Source organism: Hyla sarda, chromosome 10 (assembly GCF_029499605.1).
Source record: "Hyla sarda isolate aHylSar1 chromosome 10, aHylSar1.hap1, whole genome shotgun sequence".
NCBI classification, from domain to species: Eukaryota; Metazoa; Chordata; class Amphibia; order Anura; family Hylidae; genus Hyla; species Hyla sarda.
In genome coordinates, this window is record NC_079198.1 from 33,280,642 (window position 1) to 33,299,031 (window position 18,390).

Below are 18,390 nucleotides of genomic sequence, written 5' to 3' on the forward strand. Positions count from 1 at the left end.
ACTACATATACACCCCCTTACACTGCGCCCCCCCCCCCCCAATTAAAATGAAAAACGTATTGTATGGCAGTGTTTCCAAAACGGAGCCTCCAGCTGTTGCAAAACACCAACTCCCAGCATTTCCGGTCAGCCACTGACTGTCCAGGCATGCTGGGAATTTAGCAACAGCTGGAGGCACCCAAATCACCAATTTAGGCCTCAAATGTACATAGTGCGCTCTCAATCCTGAGCCTTGTTGAGCATTTTACGCCCACATATGGGGTATTTCCATACTCTGGTGAAATTGCACTACAAATTTTGGGGGGCTTTTTCTCCTTTTACCCCTTATGACAAGGAAAAGTTGGGGGCTACACCAGCTAGTTAGTGTAAAAAAAAAATACAAAATTACACTAACATGCTGGTGTTGCCCCATACTTTTTATTTTCACAAGCATTAAAAGGAAAAAAAAGACCCCCAACATTTGTAACGCAATTTCTCCTGAGTACGGAAATACCCCATATGTGGGCGTAAAATGCTCAACAAGGCTCAGGAGTGAGAGCGCACTATGTACATTTGAGGCCTAAATTGGTGATTTGCACAGGAGTGGCTGATTTTACAGCGGTTCTGACATAAACGCAAAAAAATAAATACCCACATGTGACCCCATTTTGGAAACTAAACCCCTCATGTAATGTAATAAGGGGTACAGTGAGCATTTATGCCCCACAGGTGTCTGACAGATTTTTGGAATAGTGGTCCGTGAAAATGAAAAATGTAATTTTTCATTTGCACAGCCCACTGTTCCAAAGATCTGTCAAACGCCAGTGGGGTGTAAATACTCACTGTACCCCTTATTAAATTCTGTGAGGGGTGTAGATTCCAAAATAGGGTCACATGTGGGGGTCCACTGTTCTGGCACCACGGAAGGCTTTGTAAACGCACATGGCCCCTGACTTCCATTCCAAATTTTTTTTTCCCCAAAAGCTGTTGTAGTGCGCCAGCAGAGCACTTGACGTCCACACTTGGGGTATTTCTATACTCAGAAGAGATGGGGTTACAAATTGTGGGGGGCATTTTGTTTTATTACCCCTTGTAAAAATGTAAAATTTGAGGGAAAACTAGCATTTTAGAATAAAAAAAAAAATAAAAATAATTTACACATCCAATTTTAACGAATAGTCATCAAACACCTCTGGGGTGTTAAGGCTCACTGGACCCCTTGTTACATGCCTTGAGGGGTGTAGTTTCCAAATTAGTATGCCATGTTTTTTTTTTTTTTTTTTGCTGTCCTGGCACCATAGTGGCTTCCTAAATGGGACTTGCCCCCAAAAACCATTTCAGCAAAATTTGCTTTTCAAAAGCCAAATGTGACTCCTTCTCTTCTGAGCATTGTAGTTCGCCCGCAAAGCATTTTACGTCCTAACATGGGGTATTTCCATACTCAGAAGAGATGGGGTTCCAAATTTTGGGGGGCATTTTGTCCTATTATCCCTTGTAAAAAAAAATTTTTTGAGGGAAAACTAGCATATTAGTGAAAAAAACTTTACACATCCAACTTTAACGAAAAGTCGTCAAACACCTGTGGGATGTTAAGGCTCACTGGACCCCTTGTTACGTGCCTTGAGGGGTGTAGTTTCCAAAATAGTATGGCATGTGGTTTTTTTTTTGCTGTTCTGGATCCACAGGGCCTTCCTAAATGTGACATGCCCCCCAAAAGCCATTTCAGAAAAACTCACTCTCCAAAATCCTGCTCCTTCCCTTCTTAGCCCTCTACTGCGCCCGCCGAACACTTGACATACACATATGAGGTATTTTCTTACTCGAGAGAAATTGGGTTACACATTTTAGGAAGATTTCTCTCCTTTTACCCCTTGTAAAAATTCAATAACTGGGTCTACAAGAACATGCCAGTGTAAAAAATGAAGATTTTGAATTTTCTCCTTCAATTTGCTGCTATTCCTGTGAAACACCTAAAGGGTTAACAAACCTTTTGAATGTGATTTTGAATACTTCGAGGGGTGCAGTTTTTATAATGGGGTCATTTGTGGGGTATTTCTAATATGAAGGCCCTTCTAATCCACTTCAAAACAGAACTGGTCCCTGAAAAATTTCGATTTTGAAAATGTTGTGAAAAATTGCTGCTATACTTTGAAGCCCCCTGATGTCTTCCAAAAGTAAAAACATGTCAACTTTATGATGGAAACATAAAGTAGACATATTGTATATGTGAATCAATATTTAATTTATTTGGAATATTCATTTTCCTTATACGCAGAGAGCTTCAAAGTAAAAAAAAATGCTAAATTTTCAATTTTTTCATAAAATTTTGGAATCTTTCACCAAGAAATGATGCAAGAATCGACAAAATTTTACCACTAACATAAAGTTGAACATGTCACGAAAAAATTATCTCGGAATCAGAATGAAAGTTAAAAGCATCCCAGAGTTATTAATGTTTAAAGTGACAGTGGTCAGATGTGCAAAAAATGGCCGGGTCCTACAGTGAAAATTGGCTGGGTCCTTAAGAGGTTAAAAAGATTTTTTATTTATGGTCAAGGCCTTCCAGTGTGTATGGAATGTAAAGCTACCTAAACTAAGCTGTAACTGACAATGAGAATGACAGGTATCACTATGTATATGTAATCTCATGTATGTGTGAGACATATACCCTGCATGGGAGGGGGTTAGAGATAGATATTTATGTGTGTTATTACAGTGTTATTCAGTCACGTTATGTGTTTTTGCAGTGTTAGTGACGGTATGGCAGTATTGTTCTGGTATGGTGGTGTTTAGAGATGAGCGAACTTTTCAAAAATATGGAGTGTGCTGGGGTAATGAAATAATACAGTTATTCAGAATAACATGCAGATTACTGGCATTGCTTTTAGAATCACTGGAGGTGGAGCCTGGACGTGGCATCAGTATGAGGAGACCATATAGTGGCTGAATGAAACAGCGTGGAGGTTTTGGCAGCATGAGGAGACCATATAGTGGCTGAATGACACAATGTGGAGGTGTTGGCAGCATGAGGAGACCATATAGTGGCTGAATGACACAGCATGGAGGTGTTGGCAGCATGAGGAGACCATATAGTGGCTGAATGACACAGCGTGGAGGTGGTGGCAGCATGAGGAGACCATATAGGGGCTGAATGACACAGCGTGGAGGTGGTGGCAGCACGAGGAGACCATATAGTGGCTGAATGACACAGCATGGATGAGGCTGAAGCATGAGGAGACCATATAGTGGCTGAATGACACAGCTTGGATGAGGCTGAAGCATGAGGAGACCATATAGTGGCTGAATGACACAGCTTGGATGAGGCTGAAGAATGAGGAGACCATATAGTGGCTGAATGACACAGCGTGGAGGTGTTGGTAGCATGAGGAGACCATGTAGTGGCTGAATGACACAGCTTGGATGAGGCTGAAGCTTGAGGAGACCATATAGTGGCTGAATGACACAACTTGGATGAGGCCGAAGCATGAGGACACCATATTGTGGCTGAATGACACAGCGTGGAGGTGGTGGCAGCACGAGGAGACCATATAGTGGCTGAATGACACAGCTTGGATGAGGCTGAAGCATGAGGAGACCATATAGTGGCTGAATGACACAGCTTGGATGAGGCTGAAGCATGAGGAGACCATATAGTGGCTGAATGACACAGCTTGGATGAGGCTGAAGAATGAGGAGACCATATAGTGGCTGAATGACACAGCGTGGAGGTGTTGGTAGCATGAGGAGACCATGTAGTGGCTGAATCACACAGCTTGGATTAGGCTGAAGCTTGAGGAGACCATATAGTGGCTGAATTACACAACTTGGATGAGGCCGAAGCATGAGGACACCATATTGTGGCTGAATGTCACAGCATGGAGGTGTTGGCAGCATGAGGACACCATATTCTGGCTGAATGTCACAGCCAGGAGTTGGCAGCAGCATGAGGAGACCATATAGTGGCTGAATGACACAGCGTGGAGGTGTTGGCAGCATGAGGAGAAGATATAGTGGCTGAATGACACAGCTTGGATGAGGCTGAAGCATGAGGAGACCATATAGTGGCTGAATGACACAGTGTGGAGGTGTTGGCAGCATGAGGAGACCATATAGTGGCTGAATGACACAGCGTGGAGGTGTTGGCAGCATGAGGAGACCATATAGTGGCTGAATGGCACAGCCAGGAGTTGGCAGCAGCATGAGTAAACACTAGGCCTTCACAATCCCTAAGATTAAAAGATGAATTCAGAAATGTAAACTGAAGATTTGGATAGCTAGTGCTACCTACCATAACAAAATATTTATTCCCAGACCCAGGCCCAGCAGCGGTATCAGTAAACCATATATTGCCTGAATGACAGAGCCTGGAGTTGGCTGAAGAATGAGGAGACCATTGAAATGTATGATTTTTTTTAATTTAAATTTAAGATTTTGAAATTTAAATCAATGATTTTGAAATTGAACTTTTAACTCCCAAGTTTTAGTGTCCCGGACCCCGGTGTGTGGGTACAAAGGGTCAGATTCATCAAGCCCCCACAGAGCTCATGTGGCCGTGAGATGTAGGAGCAATGTCTCCATTGCCCTGACCAGCATTTGTTTCTAACACTTTTCGCCAAAGCAAACCATGTGAAGAACAGCATGACACTGCCGTGACCTGCACACATGGTATGCTGAAGGGTCACTGAGACTTGTCCGGGCAGTGGAGGCTGAGGACACAATGGAGAATGAGGAGGCGGAGTCGCACACTGTCACAGGACCAAAGGGCTGACAGAGTGTAGCAGGAAGCAGCATGAGTACCCAAGTGGGGTTCACAACCCCCTAAAATTAAAAGGTGAATGTTGAAATCTCTATTGAAGATGCATGTTAGATAGTGCTACCATCCAAAAATGTAAGGCCCAAGCCCAGAAGCATCAGTCAGCCAAGTAGTTCCGGAAACACACAGTCAAGAAAAGGCATCAGCAGTACACAAGAGTGTTTCATAACCCCTTACATTAAAAGATCAATGTTGAAATTTCTATTTAGCATGTATGTAAGCTAGTGCAAAACATCCAAAAATTTAAGGCCCAAGCCCAGAAGCATCAGTAAGCCAGGTAATTGCTGAAAGACACAGGAGCAGTCCGGAGCAGGCATCAGCAGTACACCCGAGGGTTTCCTAACCCCTTTACATTGAAAGATCAATCTTGAAATTTCGATTAAGCATGTATTTAGCTTGTGGTAAACATCCAAAAATTTAAAGGGGTACTCCGGCGCTTAGACATCTTATCCCCTATCCAAAGGATAGGGGATGAGATGCCTGATCGCAGGGGTCCCGCCGATGGGGACAGCTGTTACGCCCTTTGGATCGGGGATAAGATGTCTAAGCGCCAGAGTACCCCTTTACATTTTTGGATGTTTACCACAAGCTAAATACATGCTTAATAGAAATTTCAGAGCAGGCAGAGCAGGCATCAGCAGTACCCAAGAGGGTTTCATAACCCCTTATATTGAAAGATCAATGTTGAAATTTCTATTAAGCATGTATTTAGCTCATGCTAAACATCCAAAAATGTAAGGCCCAAGCCCAAAACATCAGTAAGCCAAGTAATTCATGAAAGACACAGGAGCAGTCAGGTGCAGGCATCAGCAGTACACCAGAGGGTTTCATAACCCCCTTACATTGAAAGATCAATCTTGAAATCTCAATTAAGCATTTTTGTTAGCTAGTGCTACCAGAACATATTTGGAGTTAATATCCCAGTCCCAGTAGCATCAGAAAACAATATATTGGCTGAATTACACAGCCTGGAAGTGGGGAAAGCATAAGTAGCCCATGTAGTGTCTGAATGGTACAGCCTGAAGGTGGCTGAAGCATGAGGAGACCATTGAAATACAAGAATTTTAAATAGAAATCTAAGATTTTGAAATTGAGGATTTTGAAATGGATCTTTTAACTCCCAAGTTTTAGTGGCTCGGGCCACGGCGTGTGGGTACAAAGGACCTAGTCTACCAAGGAGTCCCATGTCACATGTCAGCACAATGACAGAGCCTGGAGGTGGCATCAGTAGGAGGAGACCATATAGTTTCTAAATGGCACAGCCTGGAGTTGGCTGAAGCATGAGGAGACCCCAGGGCTTCACAAAAATTGTCAGAATACCACCTGACATTCAAAATAATAAAATGATAGATACGTTCTCTGAAGAAAAGGATCCTTCCTTAGGTGATAATATGAATATTGTGTGTTCCAGTGACATTAGCTCATCAAAGAAACAGGAAAACATGATACAACTTAATTCTGCAACTGAAGAACAACAACAAAGAATGAACAACTTAAAGCCTACAGGAACTGAGGAACTTCAAAATGGTAAATCTACCACCTGGGATAGTCAGTCAATTCCAACAGCCGGTGGTCAGCATCCACAGTTCCCTGTTTCTGCTAGTCCTTGGCAATATTCCTTTTATTACTGATCTGGTATCAACATGGCAATAATGCTGGGAGAGTAACTCAAGGATAGCCACATGTTTCCTACAATACACAGTCAATATATGGAGACCATATAGTGGCTGAATGACACAGCCTGGAGGTGGCTGAAGCATAAGGAGACCATATAGTGTCTGAATGGCACAGCCTGGAGTTGGCGGCAGATGAGGAGAAAATAGGGCCTCACAATCTCTCAGAGTAAATTAATTTTTAAATTTCCATTGAAGATGTATGGTACCTAGTGCTACCATAAACATATATGGGTAATGTCCTAGGCCCAGCAGCATCACTAAACCAAGTAGTTCCTGAAACACACAGCTTGGAGCAGGCATCAGCATGAGTTTACAAGATGGCTTCACAACCCCTAACATTATGTTGAAATCTGTATAGAAGATGTTAAAATCTGTATAGAAGATGTATGTTGAAATCTGTATAGAAGATGTATGTTAGCTATTGGAAACACATCAAACATTTTTTGGCACAGGCCCAGCAGAGTCACTAAACCATATAGTTGCTGAAACACACAGCCTGGAGCAGGCAGCAGGATGCTTACATAAGAGGGCTTCACAACCCCTAACATTAAAAGATCAATGTTGAAATCTCGATTGAGCATGTATGTTTGCTAGTGCTAACATAAAAAAAAATGTAATATCCAAGACAGGCCCACCAGCATCAGAAATCAATATATTGGGGGAATGGCACAGCCTGGAGGTGGGGAAAGCATAAGAGCCCATATAGTGTCTGAATGGTACAGCCTGGAGTCGGCCAAAGCATGAGGAGACCATATAGTGGCTGAATGGCACAGCCTGGAGTTGGCAGAAGCATAAGGAGACAAAATAGTGGCTGAATGAAACAGCCTGGAGATGGCAGCAGCAGCATCAGGAGTCCTGAAATTGACCCGGTGACAGAGTGATGCGGTGGGGGGCAATACCAGTACCCGGTGATGAAGGTGGCTGGAATGTTTGTAACTGGGGAGCAGTGCCTTAAATCTGTTTGGCACTATCCATATTTCTGCAGTGTTGGTGTAGCACCATGGTCAATCTACTCTGATGCATCTGGCATTGGTGGGTGGAAATCCTGGCTGATCCATGCCGGATTCATCTTCACAAAGGACAGTCTCTCCACATTTTTCATGGACAGATGAGTTCTCCTTGGGGTGACTATGGCCCCCCCCCCACACTAAACACCCGCTCTGATGCCACACTACTGGCCAGGCAGGACAGCTTTTCCAAGGAAAACTCTGCAAGTTTCTGCCACAAATCAAGTTTGGCTGCCCAGAAGTCCAGCGAATTTTCAAGGTGTGTTGGCATGGGCATGTCAAGGTATTACACCACCTGCTGGTTCAGTTCCTACTCCATGTCTACCTGCTGCTGATGAGTTGCTTCACTGTGCGGGTGAAGAAAGCTACTCATCAGCGACTGTAGAATCAGGCTGCTGCTGATGGAGCTGGTACAGCTCCTGCCACCCCAACCCTCCCCAGCAGCCATGGCAGTGGAAGGTGAGCGCAGACGGCTCCCCGAGTATGACCTGCTAGTGGATATACGATGGCGCCGATAGGCATCAGCCAACTGACTGCGTAGGATCTCTCTGTAGTAGGTCACTTTGTCCTCCCTCTCAGTGGGTGTAAAAAAGGCACCCATTTTGTGCCGGTAGCAAGGGTCCAGTAAGGTGGACACCCAGAAGTCATTCCGCTCCTGAATGGTGACAATTTGGCTGTCACTACGCAAGCGAGCATGCAACATGCCATTTGTGCAAGTGACTCAGAGGGACTCCCTGCCTCCATCTCCACTGCATACTGCTACGGTGTGTCAGGGTCCTCTGTCTCGCCTTCCTCATAACCCTCTAGCTCCCCTGCCTGCTCCTCCTCTCCTGTCAGATGACTAGAAACACCGTCCATCTCATCAAACCTAAACTGTGCTCCACTCTGCCCCTCCTCCTCCTCTTCCAGTTTAGCCCCCACAGGGCTCATGTGGCCGTGAGATGTAGGCGCAACGTCTCCATTGCCCTGACCAGCCATCATTTCCAACACTTGTAGGAAATGAAGCAGTGGAATGACGTCGTTCATCCTGTAATCCTGGTGACTTACGTATAATGTGGCTTCCTCAAAGGGCCTGAGCAAACGGCAGGTTTCACGTATGAGCTGTCACTGGTGCACATTGAAGTTACACACCAGATTACCCCTATCCGCTTGTATCATCAAGAAATCAGTGATGGCTTTTCTCTGTTCGTACAGACGGTCCAACATATGCAGGGTGGAATTCCAACGTGTGGCAACGTCACAAATAAGACTATGTTGGGGGATACCATTCTGACACTGCAGCTCAAGGGTGTGTGCTTTGCGGTGTACGAGTGACTGAAGTGCATGCTAAGTTTCCTTCCCATTCATAGGATGTCTTGCAAATGGGGGGGGGACACTTCAGGAACGGCTTGACAACCAGATTTAACACGTGTGCCATGCAGGGCGCATGTTTCAACCTTCCTTGTCGCAGCCCGGCCACGATGTTCTTCCCGTTGTCTGTCACCATGGTTCCAATTTCCAGATTTCATGGAGTAAGCCATGCTACGGTTTCTTTACAAATGACTTTTAGCAGTTCCTCGTCTGGGTTAATCTTTTCGCAAGGCAAACCATGTGAAGAACTGTGTGACACCGCCGTGCCCTGCACACATGGTATGCTGAAGGGCCACTGAGACTTTTCCGGGCAGTGGAGGCTGAGGACACGGTGGAGGATGAGGAGGCGGAGTCGCACACTGTCACAGGACCAACAGGCTGACAGCGTGGATGAGGAAGCGGCGTGACCTGTCCAAGTTGGGCTTGTGGCTGTGCAGGAACCACATTGACCCAGTGAGTCGTAAAAGACATGTATTGTCCCTGACCGTAGTTACAGCTCCAGACGATGGCGCTGCCGTGCACTTTGGTACACACCGACTAGCTCAAGGACTGGCCCACCTTCTCCTCCACAAAATTGTGCAGGGCTGATATTGCCTTCTTCGCAAAGAAATGACAGCTTGGTACTCTCCACCTTGGCTCAGCACAAGCCATTAGTTCTCTGAAAGGTGCAGAGTCCACCACTTGAAAAGGGAGGGACTGCAGCACGAGCATCTTAGACAGGAGCATATTCAACTTCTGCACCATTGGATGAGTGGGCGCATACTTTTGTCTCTTGGACATGGCTTTGTAGATGGATTGTTGGTGGAATGGCTGACTAAAAGTGGGATAAGTAGGAGTATCTGGTACGACAGAAGGAGGGTATGACACACAGCTCCCTTTGGCTGAGGTGGTGGAGCTTTGGCTGTCTGAAGGAGGGAGCAGCTGGCAACTGGGTAATGCAGCAGGCTTGACCACTACATCGGAGCCACGGTTCTCCCAGGCTGCTTTATGGTGACGAAGCATGTGTTGACGTAGGGCCGTGGTGCCAACATTGGGACCCTGGCCACGGTTCACCTTCTGCCCGCATGTCTTGCATATGGCTACGTGAACCTCCTCCGGATGCTTGATGAAAAACTGCCAAACCGCCGAGTAGCTGATTTTCCCACCTACAGTCCGCACTAATTGACTGGTACTGCCGCCGTCTCCAGGAACCCCTGTTCCATTACCTCCCGGAAAGGTAGGCTGCCGCGAAGCAGGTGGTCTCCCCCAGGCATGTATGGCTCCAGAATTTCCACTTCTGCCACCCCGCTGACTGCCAACCATGCTACTGCCTTGCTGTCTCAGCTGCTGCTTCAAGGGCAACCTGCAACTCTCTTCTCCTGATGATGAAGCCCCTTCTGCACCCAGCTCCCAATTGCGATCGGCTTCATCATCATCATCAACAAGTGTCTGCACGTCACTGATGTCCTCCTCAGGTTCCTCAACAGAGTCTGCTTCAGGACCCTGAACCCTGGCATCACTACTTGCTCTCCTAGTGGAGGAAGCAGCGCATGTCTCCTCCCCTTCTTGGCTGGCCAGTAGCTGCTGACTGTCATCCATTAGATCGTCCTCAGTGAATTCATGGAGCTGAACCCACAGCATAAGATACTTCTCTAGGAGAGGGAACAGCATAGGACACAGGCAATGGGAGGACAGGGATTGCTCCCGGGCCATGCCAACTGAGGGTTGTGTCTGAGGAACCCACCGACTGTTGACTGGGGGTGTCAGATGCCACTTGTGATGAAGTGGATGAACGTGTTAACCAATCGACGACGGCAGATGGGTTGCTGGTCGAGACACAACCGCTAGCTGATAACGGGAGCTAAGGCCTCTCGCTGCGACTCCTGCTGCCACTCGCCCCCTAGTCTGCTGCGACCTCTGCCTGTGCACGTCCTGGCACTTCTCTGCCTGACATACTTAGTGCATATATGAGGGTATAACAATACGCTTCCCTACCCTTAAAACAGTATTTGTCTAGAACAGCAGCAGGTGATTACTTTTGGCTGTCCTTTCACAGTATGTAGGCCCTTGACAGATTAACAGGTACAAAATGGTACACTACTTTGATGTACGTATGTGGTATGCACGTATGAGGGCAAAAAAATGCGCTACAGTACACTTGGAAAATGTATTTTCGTAAAACACCAGCCGGTGAATACTATTGATTGGACTTTCACAGTATGTAGGCCCTTGACAGATTAACAGGTACAAAATGGTACACTACTTAGATGTAGGTATGCACGTATGAGGGCAAAAAAATGCACTACAATACGCCAAAAAACTCTGTATTTTTGTAAAACACCAGCCCGTGATTACTTTTGCCAGGACTTACCCAGTATCTAGACTTGTTAGAGATTTACAGATTCAAAATAGTAGACTGCTTTGATGTAGGTATGTGGTATGCACGTATGAGGGCAGACAAATGCACTACAGTCCGTTTTTGCACTGCAGCAGGACACAACAGTGCAGCACCACAAAAAAAAAAAAAAGTGTTACGAATGGTGTGAACTGGTTTTTATGCCGTCTACAGACTAGTATAAGCAGCAGATGATTTATTGTGGAAAAAATACATAGAATTGCGCTGAAAAATCATTCCCTCCTCCTGTGATACGGTTCATGAAGTTCAGGCAGCTTGTCCATATGTATCAATCAATATATAATTTATTTGGAATATTAATTTTCCTTATAAGCAGAGAGCTTCAAAGTTAACCCCTTAAGGACGCAGGACGTAAATGTACGTCCTGGTGAGGTGGTACTTAACGCACCAGGACGTACATTTACGTCCTAAGCATAACCGCGGGCATCGGAGCGATGCCCGTGTCATGCGTGGCTGATCCCGGCTGCTGATCGCAGCCAGGGACCCGCCGGCAATGGCCGACGCCCGCGATCTCGCGGGCGTCCGCCATTAACCCCTCAGGTGCCGGGATCAATACAGATCCCGGCATCTGCGGCAGTTCGCGATTAAAATGAACGATCGGATCGCCCGCAGCGCTGCTGCGGGGATCCGATCATTCATAACGCCGCACGGAGGTCCCCTCACCTTCCTCCGTGCGGCTCCCGGCGTCTCCTGCTCTGGTCTGTGATCGAGCAGACCAGAGCAGGAGATGACCGATAATACTGATCTGTTCTATGTCCTATACATAGAACAGATCAGTATTAGCAATCATGGTATTGCTATGAATAGTCCCCTATGGGGACTATTCAAGTGTAAAAAAAAATGTAAAAAAATGTAAAAGTAAAAAAAAAGTGAAAAATCCCCTCCCCCAATAAAAAAGTAAAACGTCCGTTTTTTCCTATTTTACCCCCAAAAAGCGTAAAAAACTTTTTTTATAGACATATTTGGTATCGCCACGTGCGTAAATGTCCGAACTATTAAAATAAAATGTTAATGATCCCGTACGGTGAACGGCGTGAACGAAAAAAAATTTTAAAAGTCCAAAATTCCTACTTTTTTAATACATTTTATTAAAAAAAAAAATTATAAAAAATGTATTAAAAGTTTTTTATATGCAAATGTGGTATCAAAAAAAAGTACAGATCATGGCGCAAAAAATGAGCCCCCATACCGCCGCTTATACGGAAAAATAAAAAAGTTATAGGTCATCAAAATAAAGGGATTATAAACGTACTAATTTGGTTAAAAAGTTTGTGATTTTTTTTAAGCGCAACAATAATATAAAAGTATATAATAATGGGTATCATTTTAATCGTATTGACCCTCAGAATAAAGAACACACGTCATTTTTACCATAAATTGTACGGCGTGAAAACGAAACCTTCCAAAATTAGCAAAATTGCGTTTTTCGTTTTAATTTCCCCACAAAAATAGTGTTTTTTGGTTGCGCCATACATTTTATGATATAATGAGTGATGTCATTACAAAGGACAACTGGTCGCGCAAAAAACAAGCCCTCATACTAGTCTGTGGATGAAAATATAAAAGAGTTATGATTTTTAGAAGGCGAGGAGGAAAAAATGAAAACGTAAAAATTAAATTGTCTGAGTCCTTAAGGCCAAATTGGGCTGAGTCCTTAAGGGGTTAAAAAAAAATTGCAAAATTTTCAATTTTTTCATCAAATTTTGGAATTTTTCACCAAGAAATGATGGAAGTATCAACAAAATTTTACCACTTACATAAAGTAGAATATGTCATGGAAAAACAATCTCGGAATCAGAATGTAAGGTAACAGCATCCCAGAGTTATCAATGCTTAAAGTGAAAGTGGTCAGATGTGCAAAAAATGGCCGGGTCCTACAGTGAAAATTTGCTGGGTCCTTAAGGGATTAAAGAGACACATGCCAGATTTGAAAAATTGGGCCCGGTCATTATCCCCTATCCAAAGCATAGGGGATGTCTAATTGCGTGGGTCCCGGCGATCTCACCGCAGCTGTCATCACTGCACAGAGCAAACTCGCTCTGTGCGTAATGATGGGCAATAAAGGGGAGGAAGCATTTTTTATTTTTTTAATATATATTCAATTAAGGTGCACAATAGTTGGCTAAATGTACTCCTCGAAATTGTTGATCCTGGAGGGTGCGCAATAACCGCATCAGCAGTGGAACACAGTCAGGCAGGAGTGGGGCATGAAGGCGCAGCACTCCTCGCTGGCAAGGGGGGAAGGTTAATAATTTAAGAGAAGGGGAAAAAATAAAAAAAACTTTTTGTAATATTGATAATATGTTAAGGAAATAGAAATTTATTATAAAGAATGTATAATTACTGTTATTGAAATGGAATAATAAAATTAAAAAAAGGGTCCGGAGCATAGCGACGTCACGGCCCTGCCCCCTCTTGACGTCACATTCCGCCCCTCAATACAAGTCTATGGCAGGAGGCATGGAGACCGTCACGCACCCACCCATAGACTTGCATTAAGGGGTGGGCTGTGACGTCACTATGCTCCGGCCCCTATATCACCCATCATTACACACAGAGCAAGTTTTTCTCTGTGGAGTGAGGACAGCTGGGGTGCCCCAGGCGAGATCACAGGGGTCCCCAGCGGCGGGACCCCCGTGATAAGACATCTTATCCCCTATCCTTTGGATAAGAGATAAGATGTCTAGGGGCAGAGTACCCCTTTAAGGTAAGAACAGGCGGAGACCTTAAAGGGGTACTCCGCTGCCCCAGCGTTCGGAACATTTTGTTCCAAAAGCTTGGAGCGGGCGGCAGGGTTGTGACGTCACGGCCACACCCCTCAATGCAAGTCTATGGGAGGGGGCGTGATGGCCGCCATGCCCCATCCCATAGACTTATTGAGGGGGCGTGACGTGACGTCACGAGGGAGCGTGGCAGTGATGTCACACCAAGTGATCTAAATGAACGCGGAGTGCTGCACAGAGATTGGGACCCTGGCGATCAGACATCTTATACTCTATCCTTTGGATAGGGGATAAGATGTCTAAGGGCAAAGTAACCCTTTAAAGGGTTATAAAAAAATAAAACATAGTTCCTAAACACACACATGCCCAAAATACAATACGCATCTGATGAACAGCAAGTGCACAACAATTGAAGAAAACAGAGGTGGACATTCAGCAAATAGTGGGCGCCAGTAAAACATGCTGGTCACAGGATCACTCAGAAATGCATTTCCGAGCTGAGTCCAGCAAAATAATTGATCTCTCAATTCTTTCATCTGAGGCCAGAATCAGGATTTCTGCAGCAGAAGTTTCCACTGCAGTAATTTGACTGTCTGCATAGTGCAGCAGAATCCCACTAAAAGCAATGGGACTCTATTGCAATGTAATTTCTGAGCTGAATTTTTCCACTGGATTCTGCTCTGAAATTACACTGTGTGAACAGGGCCATATGAACCACTAAGAAATGTGTGTATGTATCTAAATATTCCAGATAATTTTAAGCTTTTATAGTTATGTGGAATATCTAGAGAAAAATTAAAGCAGTAAAATACAACACAGTTATGGCATGCAACTTTATAATAAGACAGTAATCAATCGTGTGCCCCTCTTTCACCTTTACAGTAAGTGCTTGACTTGTTTAGAGGAAATAACTAGGAACAAGAAACCATCAGAATAAAAGTAAGGATGGTCATAGTATGGAACAAATCTCTTAAAGATACAGGACTGGGTACGGGATGCCTTAACTAAGCCACAACCCTCAGTTGGCATGGCCCAGGAGCAGTCTCTGTCCTTAAATTAACTCTGTCCTATGCTGTTCCCTCCCCCACAGCATATCGTATGCTGTGGGTTCAGCTCCACTATTTAGTGAGGACGATCTACTAGAGGACTGTCAGCAGCTATTGCCCAGCCAAAAAGTGGAGGAGACATCCTCCGCTAGGGGGGCAAGTAGTGATGAGGAGAGTGGGAGTTGATGCGAGCGTTCAGGCTCCTGAAGCAGACACAGTGACGTGCAGACACAACTCAATGATGATGAAGCTGATCGCACTTGGGAGTTGGGTGCAAAAGGAGCTTCATCATCAGGAGAAGAGGGTTGCAGGTTGCCCGTGAGGCAGCAGCTGAGCCAGCAAGGTGGTAGCATGGTTGGGAGTCAGCATGGTGGCAGAAGTGGGAAGTCTGGAGCAAAACGTGCCCGGGGTAGACCACCTGCTTTGCGGCAGCCTACCTTCCCGGGAGGTAGTGGAACAGGAGTTCCTGGGGTCTGCGGCAGTAGCAGTCAATCAGTGCGGACTGTTGGGGGGAGGGGGGAAATCAGCTACTCGGTGGTTTGGCAGTTTTTCATCAAGCATCTGGAGGTTGTTAAACTTGCCACATGCAAGATGTGTCGGCAGAAAGTGAAACGTGGAAGGGTCCCAATGTTGGCACCACGACCCTGCATCAACATATGCAGCATCACCATAAAGCAGCCTGGAAGAACTGTGGCTCCGATACAGTGGTCCAGCCTGCTGAATCACCCAGTGGCACGCCGCTCCCTCTTTCAGCCAGCCAAAGCTCCACCACCTCAGCCGAAGGGAGCTGTAGGTCATACCCATAGCTCCAGATGCTCCTGCTCCTCCTACTTCGAGTCAGTCATTCCGCCAGCAATCCATCAGCGAAGCCATGTCCAAGAGACAACAGTATGCGCCCACTCATCCAACAGTGCAGAAGCTGAATGTGCTCCTGTCCAAGTTGCTGGTGCTGCAGTCCCCCCTTTTCAAGTGGTGGACTCTGCACCTTACAGAGAACTGATGGCTTGTGCCGTGCCGAGGTGGAGAGTCCCAAGCTGTCATTTATTTGCGAAAAACGCAGTACCAACCCTGTACAATTATGTGAAAAAGAAGGTGGGCCAGTCCTTGAGCCTGTCGGTGTGTACCAAAGTGCATGGCAGCGCCGACGTGTGGAGCTGTAACTACGGTCAGGGACAACACATGTCCTTGACGGCTCATTGGGTGAATGTGGTTCCTGCACAGCCACAACACCAACTTGGATAGGTCACGCCACTTCCGTCTGCACGCTCTTAGGCCGTTGGTCCTGCGACAGTTTGTGCCTCCGCCTCCTCATCCTGCACCGTGTCCACTGCGCGGACAAGTCTCAGTGCCCCTCCAGCATACAAAGTGTACAGGGCATGACGGTGTCACGCTGTTCTTCACATGGTTTGCCTTGGCTAACAGAGTCACACATGGGAGGAATTGCTGAAAGTCATTTATCAAGATATTGAATCATGGCTTACTCCATGAAAACTGGAAATGGGAACCATGGTGACCAGCAACGGGAAGAAGATCTTGTTTGAGATGCGTCAAGGAGACCCGAGCCATGCGCCCTGCATTGCACATGTGTTTAATCTGGTTGTCAAGCGGTTCCTGAAGCAGTTCCCCCATCTGCAAGACATCAAAACAATGGGAAGGAAACTTTGCATGCACTTCAGCCACTCTTACACCGCAAAGCACACCCTCCTTGAGCTGCAGTGTCAGAACGGTATCCTCTAACACGGTCTGATTTGTGACGTTGCCACACGTTGGATTTCCACCCTCCATATATTGGACCGACTATACGAACAGAGAAAAGCCATCACCAATTTCTTGATGATCCAAGCAGATAGGGGTACTTCCCTGTGTAACTTCAATGTGAACCAGTGGCAGCTCATACATGACACTTGCCATTTGCTCAGGCCCTTTGAACAGTTTCAAGTGACCAAGCGTTTTTCAGTTTTTGCACTTTAGTTTTTTTCCTCCTTACATTTTAAAAATCGCTTTAAATTTTACACCTAAAAATCCATATGATTGCTTTTTTTTTTTTTTGCGCCACCAATTCTACTTTGGAATTACATCAGTCATTTTACCCAAAAATCTACAGCGAAACAGAACAAAAAAATCATTGTGCGACAAATTGAAGAAAAAAACGCCATTTTGTAAATTTTGGGGGCTTCCGTTTCTAAGCAGTACATTTTTCGGTAAAAATTACACCTTATCTTTATTCTGTAGGTCCATACGATTAAAATGATACTCTACTTATATAGGTTTGATTTTGTCGTACTTCTGGGAAAAATCATAACTACATGCATGAAAATTAATACGTTTAAAATTGTCATCTTTTGACCCCTATAACTTTTTAACTTTTCCGTGTATGGGGCGGTACGAGAGATAAATTTTTGCACCATGATCTGAAGTTTTTATCGGTACCATTTTTGTTTTGATGAGTCTTTTTGATCGCTTTTTATTATTTTTTTATGGTATAAAAAGTGACCAGAAATACGCTATTTTGCCCTTTGGAATTTTTCTGCGCATACGCCATTGACCGTGCGGTTTAATTAATGATATATTTTTATGATTTGGACATTTACGCATGTGGCGATACCACATATGTTTGTTTTTATTTTTATTTATTTACACTTTTTTTTAAATGGGAAAGGGTGATTCAGATTTTTATTAGGGAAGGCGTAAAATCACATTTACTTACTTTTTTTTTAATGCAGTTTTATAGCCCCCTCTAGTAGCTAGAATACTGCATACACTGATTGTCAAGACACTTCCCGCTGTCCTCTCAGCTGTTCGGGATGCCGCGATTTCACCGTGGCGGTCCCGAATAGCTTCGCTGGGCTAACCAGCAGTGTATTCTCCCGTTTTAGACACCACGATCAACTTTGATTGTGGCATCTAAAGGGTTAATACCGGACATCAGCCCAATCTGCAATGTCCAGTATTAGCCGCGGGTCCTGGTTGCTGATAGCTTCTGAGCGCGCTTCACAGATCGGGAGCCGGCCCCGGACGTAAATATATGTCCGTGGTCGTTAAAAGGGTTAAATATACCCATTAGTGGCTGCAGCTTTTGGTCAAATACCACCAAGATTTTTTTTTGTGACAATACAGCCGCTGTTGAGATCCTGAACAAAGGAAGATCAACTTATACGTTTTGTCAAGAGGCTAGCATGGTTATCAATCACGATTTTCATTTTACGTGCCAGCACATTCAGGGTCTCCAGTAGGTAGCAGCGGATGCCTTGTCAAGATTTCATTTTAAAAATTTCTTCCAGGTCATGCCGGAGCCAGATACAGTCGTTACCCTGATTCCTCCATTCCAGCTACTCTTGAAGGACTAGATAATTATACTGTGATGAAGTTGTACCAACTTCAAAGGATCTATCAGATGTCTT